This window comes from Cibotium barometz, chromosome 6, assembly GCF_041138505.1.
Source record: "Cibotium barometz isolate CiBa-2024 chromosome 6, ASM4113850v1, whole genome shotgun sequence".
Lineage (NCBI taxonomy): Eukaryota > Viridiplantae > Streptophyta > Polypodiopsida > Cyatheales > Cibotiaceae > Cibotium > Cibotium barometz.
Genome location: NC_141051.1, coordinates 6134655 through 6146312, shown reverse-complemented (window position 1 = coordinate 6146312; position 11658 = coordinate 6134655). Strand labels below are relative to the sequence as shown.

At 38.5% G+C, this 11658-nt stretch overlaps 1 long non-coding RNA gene across 1 annotated transcript; it reads left to right on the top strand.

Annotated features, from left to right (window-relative positions):
* Nucleotides 1-7736: 7736 nt before the first annotated feature.
* On the top strand, nt 7737-8990 carry LOC147637377 (uncharacterized). Its single transcript, XR_015265982.1, has 2 exons — nt 7737-8090; nt 8575-8990. It is a non-coding gene; the product is annotated as an uncharacterized LOC147637377 (long non-coding RNA).
* The last annotated feature ends 2668 nt before the right edge of the window (nt 8991-11658 follow it).

Here is an 11658-nt window from a genome sequence, read left to right as displayed (position 1 = left end):
TTTCCTTCACAATCTATTTCTTGAATGTTATACTATCTCACCATAAAAGATTGGACTTTTCTAATGTTCATCTAAATATTATTATAAACATTGTACTCAAAAGATGATTTTTTTTTTGTCTCTCATATGGCATTGTTCCCTCAATATAGAAATACTCTCCGAAATGTTTGGAAATTTCCTCATTTAACAGAGTTCTATACTTTCCAACATTGTGAGGTCTAGGAAACCCAAAAGCTTTGATTTTGTAATACTTAAGGACCCTGAACCAAGTTTTAGAGATGGCTCTGTATCCCTTTCTACTCACTCCCATTGTGTCACAAACTTCTTGCATTTGGGAAGGCTGGACCAATAAGTCCATATCTTTTAGTAGATGTTGAAAGCCTTTTTTTTTTAGTTTGATTTTCAAGAAGTTTCAAAAGTTTCAAGATATCCGACCTATTCATAAGCTCATTCAAAAATCTTACCCTTTCTTGAGCATTAGACATGTCAAATCCTAGAAGGGTAGTAACATGATCTCTTACAAGTTTTAACCTTTTTTTCCTTTGTCCAGATCTCTCTGTCAAGTTAACTACATCCCGCATTCGTTTTACTCGTGCTCTTAACCCTATTGGAGTTTCTTTTAAGGTTTTCAATTGATCATTTTCTTGTTTCAAAGACACTATTTTGTTTTCAAGTTCTATAATTTTTGTTGCATTCAAAGATAAAGTATTTTGAAGATATGTAATATATTCTGCATAATTAATATGTGATTGAGATAGTCTTGAACTATAACCAAGTAAGCCATCCACCCCATCACCAACAAATCTAATCAAATCATGTGGTGTGTGAAAAGAAGGATATCTTCCTGTTCTGGGATCCTGTGGATAGAGACTTCCATCTGTCCATAGGTCAATATGCTTCTTTCCTTCGTTGCGAAGATGTTGAGCTTCATTCGCACATGAAAGGGGTCTTTGGTAGACACTCCGTGTAGTTGCATACTCTTGGTTGAGCTTGATATTCAAATGAAACTTACGATTAGATGTATCACTCATTACTAACAGAGCTAAAAATATTAGCAGAGCTATTCGAAGATGAGAGGTGCAGAAGAATGAGAATGAGATGTAGCTTGTGAAATTCTTAGAGAAGCAGAGGAGTGAAACTAAGAATAAGCTTGTGAAATTTTTTGGAGAATGGATGAGAGCGCGTTCGGAGGGAATGGTCATTCAAAAGTAAGAGAAATAAGTATTTGCCGCGAAGTCACTAAAAGAGGACAAATCTCGAGACGAGCCATTAAAGAGTAGCATGAAAACGATATATTTTTTTAGATTTTAAAATATGTACTTAGATACGTGTTCAATCACATAGATACACTTTAAATATCCAAAACGGCCAAATTTGGAGCCGTTTTGACCGTCAATGTTCTACTAATTAGCAAGTTAGCGAATTCCTTACACAGCCCATTTTGAGACGTTTTTGGCCCTAATGCAACATGAGTAGCATACAATTGGCCAGTAGCCTAATATACCATGCTAGAACAAAGCACATTGAGATGCATTATCACTTTGTGATGAGAGAGAAGGTTCTAGGTAGGTAATGTAGATCTGGTATATGTCACAGAGGACCAGGTGGCTGATATCTTCACAAAGGCATTGGGCATAGAGAAGCTCCATAGGTTTAGGAGCTTACTTGGAGTGTGTTGAAATATACAAGTGAATAGGGTGTGCGCGGGAACAAGCCCTTACCAACAAGAGGCTGTAAACGAGAATCTGTAAATGAGAGAAGCTGTGAAAAGGTGAGAGGTATCTACTGGGAGAGAATAAAGGGTAGCATGAGAAGATTTAGGATGTGTGGAGATATTCTGGGAAAAGGTGGAGAGAATCAAGCAAAAGAGGTGGAGTGAATCAAGGAGAGATCAGTGGGATTAGATGCTTGGATGTAAACTCTATAAATTGAGGCATTGGCCCAGCTGGTGGAGGGGCTTGATCTCCCTCTTGCCCCCACAACATTAGCCCAAACCCTTCTAGCCAAACATAGTCATACTTCCCACGCACCAGCCTATCTACTCAAATCGTCAAACCGCCGGCTACAGTTGCAAATTTTCACGATTTTTCAAGCGCCTTCTTTCTCAAGTAAAACTGAGGTCTTCGCAACACCAAAAGCAATTGGTCTAATTCCTCTTGGCTCCCCCAGGGGTTTTCAAGGGTGATCTACATGCTAGTGATGTCAGATTTGTGAAATTCCTCAAGGAGAAGTGGAATCAAGCTCTGCATCAAATCTACATGTGACTTTTGTAAAACAGAGAATAAGCATTCAATGTTTGGTCAAATCTTGTGTTTCTTGGCTTAATCCTCTACTATCCTAACTGCTATTGATGGCTTTGAAAGGAGTTGAGCTCATTTGAACTCTAAGGCCCTAGATCTAGCCTCCCTGCATACTCTATTTTTTGCACATAAAACAGAGGATTATTTTGCTAATCAATGATTAATCAATACTAATCACTATATTTTGGTGTAGTTGAGGGTTCAAATTAACCATTGGGTATCTGATACAGATCCTTATAACTTCAGATTGAAATTCGGAGATGGTTTGATACTCTAACCATTCAGTACAGATTTGTTACCCTTGGCTTTATGTAATTTCTGGTGAATTTATGCTGATAAATCTGTTGTAATCATCATCTAAACACTAGATTGAGTTGTAAAAGGGGATACACTACCCTTGAATCTTGAAATTGGATCAAGAGGTAAGACCCCCTTCATATCATCATGAGCACGGCACAAGAGATAGCCAAATTTAATGGGGAGCAGTTTTATACATGGCAAACAAAAACCATGTATTTGCTCATGAGGAAAAATATGTGGGGGCTAGTTGAGGGAAGAGATGAATGCCCAGAGGTGAGTGGGAAAAATGAGTGGAAGAGCAGGAATGAGAAAGCATTAGGACTCATCGCACTGAGTTTATATGATGAAATCATTCATCACATCACAAGGATACGATGGGCAAAAGATGCATGGGATGAACTCAATAAATTATTTGGCACTGAAGCAAAAAATTCAAAGATAAATTTGTTAATGCAATTCTACAAACTTGATATGAAGGAAAGTGAACCTTTAATCACACACTTGAACAAATACAAAAGCATTAAGCAATAACTGGCAGCCATTGGCAAGAAGGTAGAAGGTGATGAGGCACTAGCAGTGCTTTTGAAAAGTGTGGACAAAGGTGAATATGAAAACATTGTAGCAACCTTGAAGAATGTACCTGAATTGAGGCTACATGAGATAGAAGGAGATCTACTAGAGCAAGAGACCAAGGTCAAAGAGAAGAAATGGCTGGACTCAACAACTGGAGAGGAAAAACATTCCTCACCCGAGGAGGATTCTCACGAGAGGACGAGGAGATGAGGAAGAGGCAGAGTAGGAGAGGAAGGACCTTCACTTGCCACAACTATAGGAAGCCAGGACGACACATGGCAAGAGACTGCTGCAGCAAACCCAGTGGAGAAGGAACGACATCGGCAAACTTCATGGAGGCTCCTAAGGAAGTGGAGTCAAATCATCTTTTCTGTGAGAGAGAGAGAGAGAGAGAGAGAGAGAGCGAGAGAGAGAGAGAGAGAGAGAAACCCCACAACCCAATGTAACTTGCCCCAACAGAGTAAAACCACCTCTGAGCCATCGATGATGTAGGCCATGTGGTAGATGTATGTGTGAGCACTTTAGTCAAGGTCATAGACACTTGTAGTAGCCTTGGACACATAGAGAGAGAGTGTGTCAAAGGACTATGAGTTTAGGGACTTGAGGCACTGGTCGTGGGCTACCAAGTAAGAGGGAAACTTGGTATAGGGTCCACGTGTGCTAGGATTATTCACTCTTGAGGGGAGGTGTTGAAATATACAAGTGAATAGGGTGTGTGCGGGAACAAGCCCTTATAGCAAGAGGCTGTAAAAGAGAATCTGTAAATGGGAGAGAAGCTGTGAAAAGGTGAGAGGTATCTACTGGGAGAGAATAAAGGATAGCATGAGAAGATTTAGGATGTGTGGAGATATTCAAGGAAAAGGTGGAGAGAATCAAGCAAAAGAGGTGGAGTGAATCAAGGAGAGATCAGTGGGATTAGATGCTTGGATGTGTAAACTCTATAAATTGAGGCATTGGCCTAATGAGAATTTGCTGGTTTTTTATTATCCATGCCTACATTAAGCTATCAGTTGATTGCTCACTAATCGCATCTTAATCATCGTCTAATCTCTTTGTTAATGATTTTGATTCTTGCATTTAATCCACCATAGCTCATCACATTGCTGTAAATTTAACAGTGTAGTGTGTGGAGTTGAATTCGAGGGGGATTGTTGAGATATCGAGCTCAACTAGTTGATGAACCACTTGGGTGTGATAGCTTCCACACTTATGCCACTAACATGGTTGGTGATATTATGGTTGATATGCTACCAATGGATGACAGGCTGTGTGATAGCACATAGGACCAGGTGGCTAACATCTTCACAAAGGCATTGGGCACAGAGAAGCTCCATAGGTTTAGGAGCTTACTTGGAGTGTAGTGTGTGGAGTTGAGCTCGAGGGGGAGTGTTGAGATATCAAGCTCAACTAGTTGATGACTCGCTTGGGTGATAGCTTCTGCACTTATGCCACTAACATGATTGGTGAGATTATGGTTGATATGTTGCTAATGGATGACACGATGTGTGACAGCCACTTGGGTACTAGAGTTATGGCATAGTTATGGCGCCAACGCATATAGTCGAGTTCACACTATGGACCGACCATTGTATGTTATTGTTGGAGATTACTTTCCCTTATCATTTGAGTTGTATGTTTGTAGAGAACAGAAGAAGATGGAAGAAAATTCAACCATCCATCTCTCCCTCTTGCATCTTGCTCTCTCTCTTGTGTGTGTGTGTGTGTGTGTGCGTGCGCGCTTGGAAGGAACTCAAGCTCTCCCTCTCTCCTACATTCTCTTTATCCTTGCCACTCAAAAACCCATCTCAAGAATCAGATCCACAAGAAGCTAGTCATCACAAGAGCTACAAAAACAAAAGAAGTTTGCATGTATATACCACTTATATATCAAAAAAAGTAAATAAAGTAAAAGTAAAAAATAAAAAAATGCCTAAACGAGAAAGAGACCACTAGTAGTCTAAAATATATGAGCCTCACAAGGAGCAAAAGATACCATTCAACTATATCTTTAACAACAATAGAGCACAAGCTATCTATATGATCATATTTGGCAAGTGGTGTAGCATCAAAGAAACAAAAATGGAGCATGCAATTGTGCCTATTTCTTGCTAACCAATGTTTCACCATCTTCTTATATTCATCATTTCACTGGATACCAATAACTGAGTGTTTCATTTTGGTCAACTATACTCAAACTCCTGAGTGGATGGAAAAGCCATAAAGGAAAACTAAAAGTAACTTTTCCTATTTGTTTAGACATCGAGAGAGATAGAGAGAGATAGAGAGAGAAAGAGAATACATAACATAAACATTTTGTACATTAATTAAATGGAAGATTTTCCACATATGATATATCATGAAGCCCATGTCCAAGATTTTAATTTCATGGTATATCACATATGATATATCATGAATCCCATGTGTGTGTGTGTGTGTGTGTGTGTGTGTGTGTGTGTGTGTGTGTGAGAGAGAGAGAGAGAGAGAGAGAGAGAATACATAACGTAAACATTTTTTACATTGATTAAATGGAAGATTTTCCACATATGATATATCATGCATCCCATGTCCAAGATATATCATGCATCTCATGCCTAAGATTTTAATTTCACTCATAATTGCATTGACAATCTTGGATTTAATGTGGTAATCTTGTTGTGTCAACTTGACTGGAGTTCTTATTCTTGTCACTTTTAATTATGTTATTGCTTTCTCCTCACAATTCTAGATTGATGATTTAGTTAGGACCTATACTAATTACTTTTTCCTTGATTTGGATTACATTGACTTATTCTCTTATATCTAAAGACCTTATATTGTTGTTTATCTTGTTGTGGAATCTTTTTGGTCATGTGAGCTATTTGAAAGGTTGAAAAAAATGGTTTAATGACATGGAGTCTATCTATGATCTTTATCAAAATTGAGTGCATGATTTGAGCTTCTTTATTGAGATACTTTCCATAAAGTTATAACTTTATGTGTGCTCATCATCATGAAACTATACCAAACATCTATTCTTTCTTTTCAAGGCTGGAGGATGGTATTGAACTTCCTTAGTATGAAGAGTGCGAAAAGGCAACACAAAGGATGTAAGGTACAACTTGATGTATGATTATCATGGAACTTTTACTTGAAACATCTATTTTTTTATTTTCAAATATTTGGTTTCTTTAGAAGCAAGCAATGTAAACAATGGCAATGGCAATTTGAGATTGTGATTATTTTGTAGCCAATACCATGAACAATATGTAAGATGTTATTTTAAACCATATGAGCTTAGCAAGTCTTAGCATGCATGATTTATATTTAATCCAAAGCTAATGCTTTCTAAAAATGGCAAACCAATGTATGGAAAAATACTCTTTCTTCATCTTTTAGCACTCAGGACCCCTCAAGGGCATCTTGTTTATGTAATGGGCATAACTTATGGTGGTGCATAATATGGGTCTTTAAGCAAAAAAGTTATACAAAATATAAGTACTATTCATATGTACATTTGTACTATCTATTTTTAGGTATTATTGTATAAGAGGATATAAAATATTCATACATAATAATGCGTGCATGAAGTTGATACATATAGGTGCCATTGTGTACTTTAACTATGTGAATATCCACAAGGGGCACTCCAACAATGTCTCTTTGATATGAACGTTATTCATTAGGTGATCTCACTTTTCGGGTATCTTCAAGCACATAATCTTATTACATATTTTCTTTTATAACATCCTACCTTGAAGCCACTTTTCAAATTGGGACGACAATAAGAATGGGAGAGGTAAAGACAAATATTTTTTGATGAAAATGTTTTGAATTAGAGAAAGGGAATATATTTGTATATTAAAAGATTTTGGTCGTGCTCCAACTGGTAAATTTACCACATAGCTTGGATATGCAATGTGTTTATGCATCCACTTTGTTTGTTGTGTTCTTTCCTATGGCACCTCTCCATGCTCACGAGGGGATATTGAGACGATAAATAACACGACCTCTTAGAAAATCTAGTACAGAGAATTTGATCTACCTCTCGGAACCTTTTTAGGTTTGTGTCCCCACCAAGGTTTGGCCCATTTGACACATATGTGTAAAGCATACTCTTTCATTCCCCCAAGCTTTTTGTTGCCTTAAGTTGGGAAATTTGAGAATAAAAGAAAAAGATCATCTAAAAGCCTGTGTAAGAAAGGTATATATATGTATAGTGTTCAGTAATTGTGCAAATCTCTTAGTGATTGGTGGAGGGGAACAACTTTCCCAAAGAGGGTAAATAATCAAGAAAATGGCAATCATTAAAGGGGCAATGTAGTTGATTGATTGTCATCACATACCAAATGGCACACCCATAAAGTAGTGAGGCTAAAGGATAGCCCATCATCATCATCATGTACACCCATGCTTTGGCATTTCCTTTAATGGAATCTTATCGAAGTTTACAAAAACTCTGCCCTCTTTTGAGGGGCAACTTGGCATCATCTTGCCAGGTATTGTTTCTCAAGTCCACATCTTCCCCAGCTATATAATTTAAGGCGGTCAGTGATGGGGTAGCTTGGGGCCCCCGTTGTGCTCTACAATAATATAATAGTGGGAAAGTGAGAGATCTAGAAAGGGCCTTACAATCTTAGCGCTGGTTGGGAATCATTGTAAAAGGCCCCCAAGAAGGACATATATTTTAATGAAGCGTTCAATGAAGTGATAAAAAAAAAGGCTACGCGTCCGTGACTAGCTGCTGTACCTGGAGAGAGGAGCCTGCCCGTGCCCTATTTATCTATAGATATATATATATATATATATATAATGATGACTCATGATGAACGTATGACTGGCTGGCCCCGGGGCAGCAGTCTGCGCCCTTCCAGGGTTTCTCCTCGTCGTAGCCATATAAATGCATCCAACAGGATCGGCCTGACTCCAACACCATGCCAGGTACTTACTACTACCTCACTCACGCAATCAATAGGCATTAGAGCTGATCCGATGAAACCAACAGTGCTTTGCATCTTCGCCGTTATTAACACAATTAACACGTGATCAACAAGCTTGTTAAGTAGTATTACGTATCGCGTGCTTTGCTATTCCGAATTTCTATATATATATATATGTGTGTGTGTGTGTGTGTATGATGCCCTATGGATAAAACACCTACAAAAGTCCCATGGAGCAGGGGTCTTCAAACTTTGGCCGTCTGTTCGGAGTTCATCCATAACAGTGCTCTCCCCCAATTAACAACGTGCTTCCTCCTAATTCAGGCAATAGTATATTTTGCCACAATTGTTTAGTACTACTCGCCCATGACCGGATTAATTAGAATGGCCCTTCTTCAAAAACCCTTTGGTTTAACAACTTATGAGTACATTATGTGATGGTGGTGGTGGTGTTGGCATATTATGATAGTGTGTGTTTTGTGCAGGTAAAATGATATATAGACCGAAATTTCTGTGTGGAGGTGCTATGAGCTTCCTTCTGTCCAACGCAAGGGCGAGGGGTGATAGGGGCAGCTGCCATCTCATGCACTTCATCTACGTAATGGCCTCAAGTAGTGAAAGGTAATTAAGTAGCTGCTTGCATGATGCGGGAGACGCATCTATTTCCCTTGCATCCATTCAACCTGCCTTGGAAAGAAGGGAGCTCCTACCCTCTCGTCTCAAAATTGCATGTTTTCTTGGATATAATTTTGAAGTTGTATTTGACTAGCTCTGCTTCTTTCATCGTGAACCTCCTCTTGCCCAATTTCAAATTGTAATGGTTGCAGTACACCGTTAGTGGAGGGGAAAATCTCTCTCTCACACATTAATTAAATGAATTAAAACGGAGCATTACACCTTATTTTTATGGCATTCAAACTACCTGCTTGTTGTTCATCTTGAGTTTAAGTCCCATTTAGTACACTTCGATTCCACCATATGGATCAAAAGTAATTTGTTTGTTTGGCTATGAGGTCTCTCTCTCTCTCTCTCTCTCAACACCTTACATTCTCTCAATGAGCATATGGGATGATTTTTCCAAATAAGAGGGCATCAATGATCATGTCATTGGTAATGTGTGTTCACATGTATCCATATGGTGCCCCAATGGGAGTAGTTTGTGGCACTTCACTTGCATCATCATATTGTTTAAAACTATTTAAGTTTTATCTCCCAACACATGGGACTTTGTAATATGAAATCTCATAACTATCCTTGAATCTTAGCATATGAAATAAGGAGACAATGATAAGTGGAGTTTAAGTATTTTCGTTAAAGTCACTGCAAAAAAAGTTGTAGATAAAGTTATAGCTCTCATAGATGTAAACATGGATCCATACTTGTTATAGGTTTCTTTGTAATAGACTTGGGTTTTAAAAACAAATAAATTTTCAATGATAACCATGCATATTCACAATAACATTTTGACCTCTAGTCATTGAGAGGGGTACCCCACACATGCTTGCAAATTTTAGTTCACAGACATCGTTCGAGCATCAGTGTCAAGATTGATAAAACCCATATTTAGTGTGTTTGGGTCATCTTAGAGAAACCCATGTAGAAAACATGAGATGGAACACCATATCTGACATCTGATGGGTGAACCAAACTTTGTAAGTGTGTCGGGAGAGGGGTGCCCCACACACACACACAAACTTTCATCACCATCGGATGTCATTTGGGCATGATCGTATTTGGAATCCCATTTTTGTGTGTTTGGGTCCTCTTGAAATAACCTACATAGAAAAGGTAAGATGGAGCACCATATCTCGCCCGAATAACCTTCGATATGGTGGTGGGTAGCCAAACTTTACAAGTGTGTGGAGAGGGGCACCCCACATGCACTTGCAAAGTTTGGTCACCATCAGACATTGTTCGAGTATGGCGAGATCGATAAAACCCATATTTTTTGTGTTTGGGTCCTCTTGGAGAAATCCATGTGGAAAACGTGAGATGGATCATCATATTTCACCCAAAAGATGTCAAATGGTGACTAAACTTTGTAAATAAGTGGACAAGGATACCCCACACACACTTGCAAAGTTCAGCCATCGGACATTGTTCGAGTAATGAAAAAATTCCATAACTCGTCAACTAAGTAGAGTGCAATGATGGTCAATGAAGACATATGTCATAAAACATAAGCAAGACCCAAATAAATCATGATGTGAGCTAAACCAACTAGTCTCAGTTCAGTCTCAGTCAGTGCTCATAGATCTATCTAAGTAAAAATCATATGTATCTCATAAAACATAAGCATCAACTAAGTACATCATAATGTTAACTAAGCCAACTATCCATTAATCACTATCAAATAAAAGATCTCTCTAGTACAAAATCATATTAACCAATAAACTAGCTTCAAAGAACCCTCAAGGGGCTCACTATATGTAAACCCTCTATATCACGTGCATTCAAGGCCTATTTTAAAACCCCTTATCTATGAATTTTTTATACTCTTTTTCTATTCAACCTATGAATAGCCCCTTTAAATGGTACCCTTATGTATGTAAAAACTATGTAATATCTGTGAATTTGTTATACCCTTGTTCTATTCAACCTATGAATAGCCCCTTTAAATGGTACCCTTATGTATGTAAAAACTATGTAAAAAAGGGGTTTTAAAACCCACCTGCTACGCTTACATGTTTATGAGTGACCCCCTCGAGAAAGAACCTAGCCATCACCATCTTGTCATGCTCTCAAAGTATTTATCTTATGATTGGCCATATTATAAGATGCCAATGTGGTTGAGATCCACAGATTTGTGTTGTGTACCCGATCAAGGTTAAAAGCTTGATTGCAACCACTAAATGGGAAAACTAAGAGGCCTCTAGATCCCACTTCCACTACTGGAAGTGAATGAAACTCCATTCTTGGCCAACCTACTGGTCGAAACGCCTTGCCACAATCATGTTTTGGCCATTAAAGTGAAACCCATGCTCATCCACTTTGTCATGGTCTAGGATGCTCTTTGACCTAGTGCATTCATGAGAATAATCGACCCTCAACAGCAACAATGACTATAAAAACATTACCCTCATGTAAGAATTTTCTCAATGTATCATAGTGTATTAAATTTATCGGGCCTACACATACTAAGGGTTGTATGTGACGTGAAAGGTGCATGGGATTCAACACGTGCTCAAACCAATGATCAACCCATGCTAACATGGTACAATATGTGTAGTCCCCATCCATATATAACCCATAAAAGCATGCTAAATGTCGAGTGAGATTTGTTACCATCATACTCCTAATGGAATGGAGTCTAGCAATGCCTGTAATTTGAAAAGATATAGGGGAGAAGAGAGCTTGAGCTCTCACAAGCACACACACACACTCACAAAAACCCTAGAAGAGAACACACAAGGTGAGAGGCTGAAAATTCTTCTCCTTCTTCACACAACAAAAGAGGTCTACAAAGAAGATAGTCACTAACACACATAATAGAGTATAAACAAGCGGTTCATAATGTGAACACGCTAAGTGGACTGGGTAGATGTGGACTAGTCGGTGTAGTCTAGGTG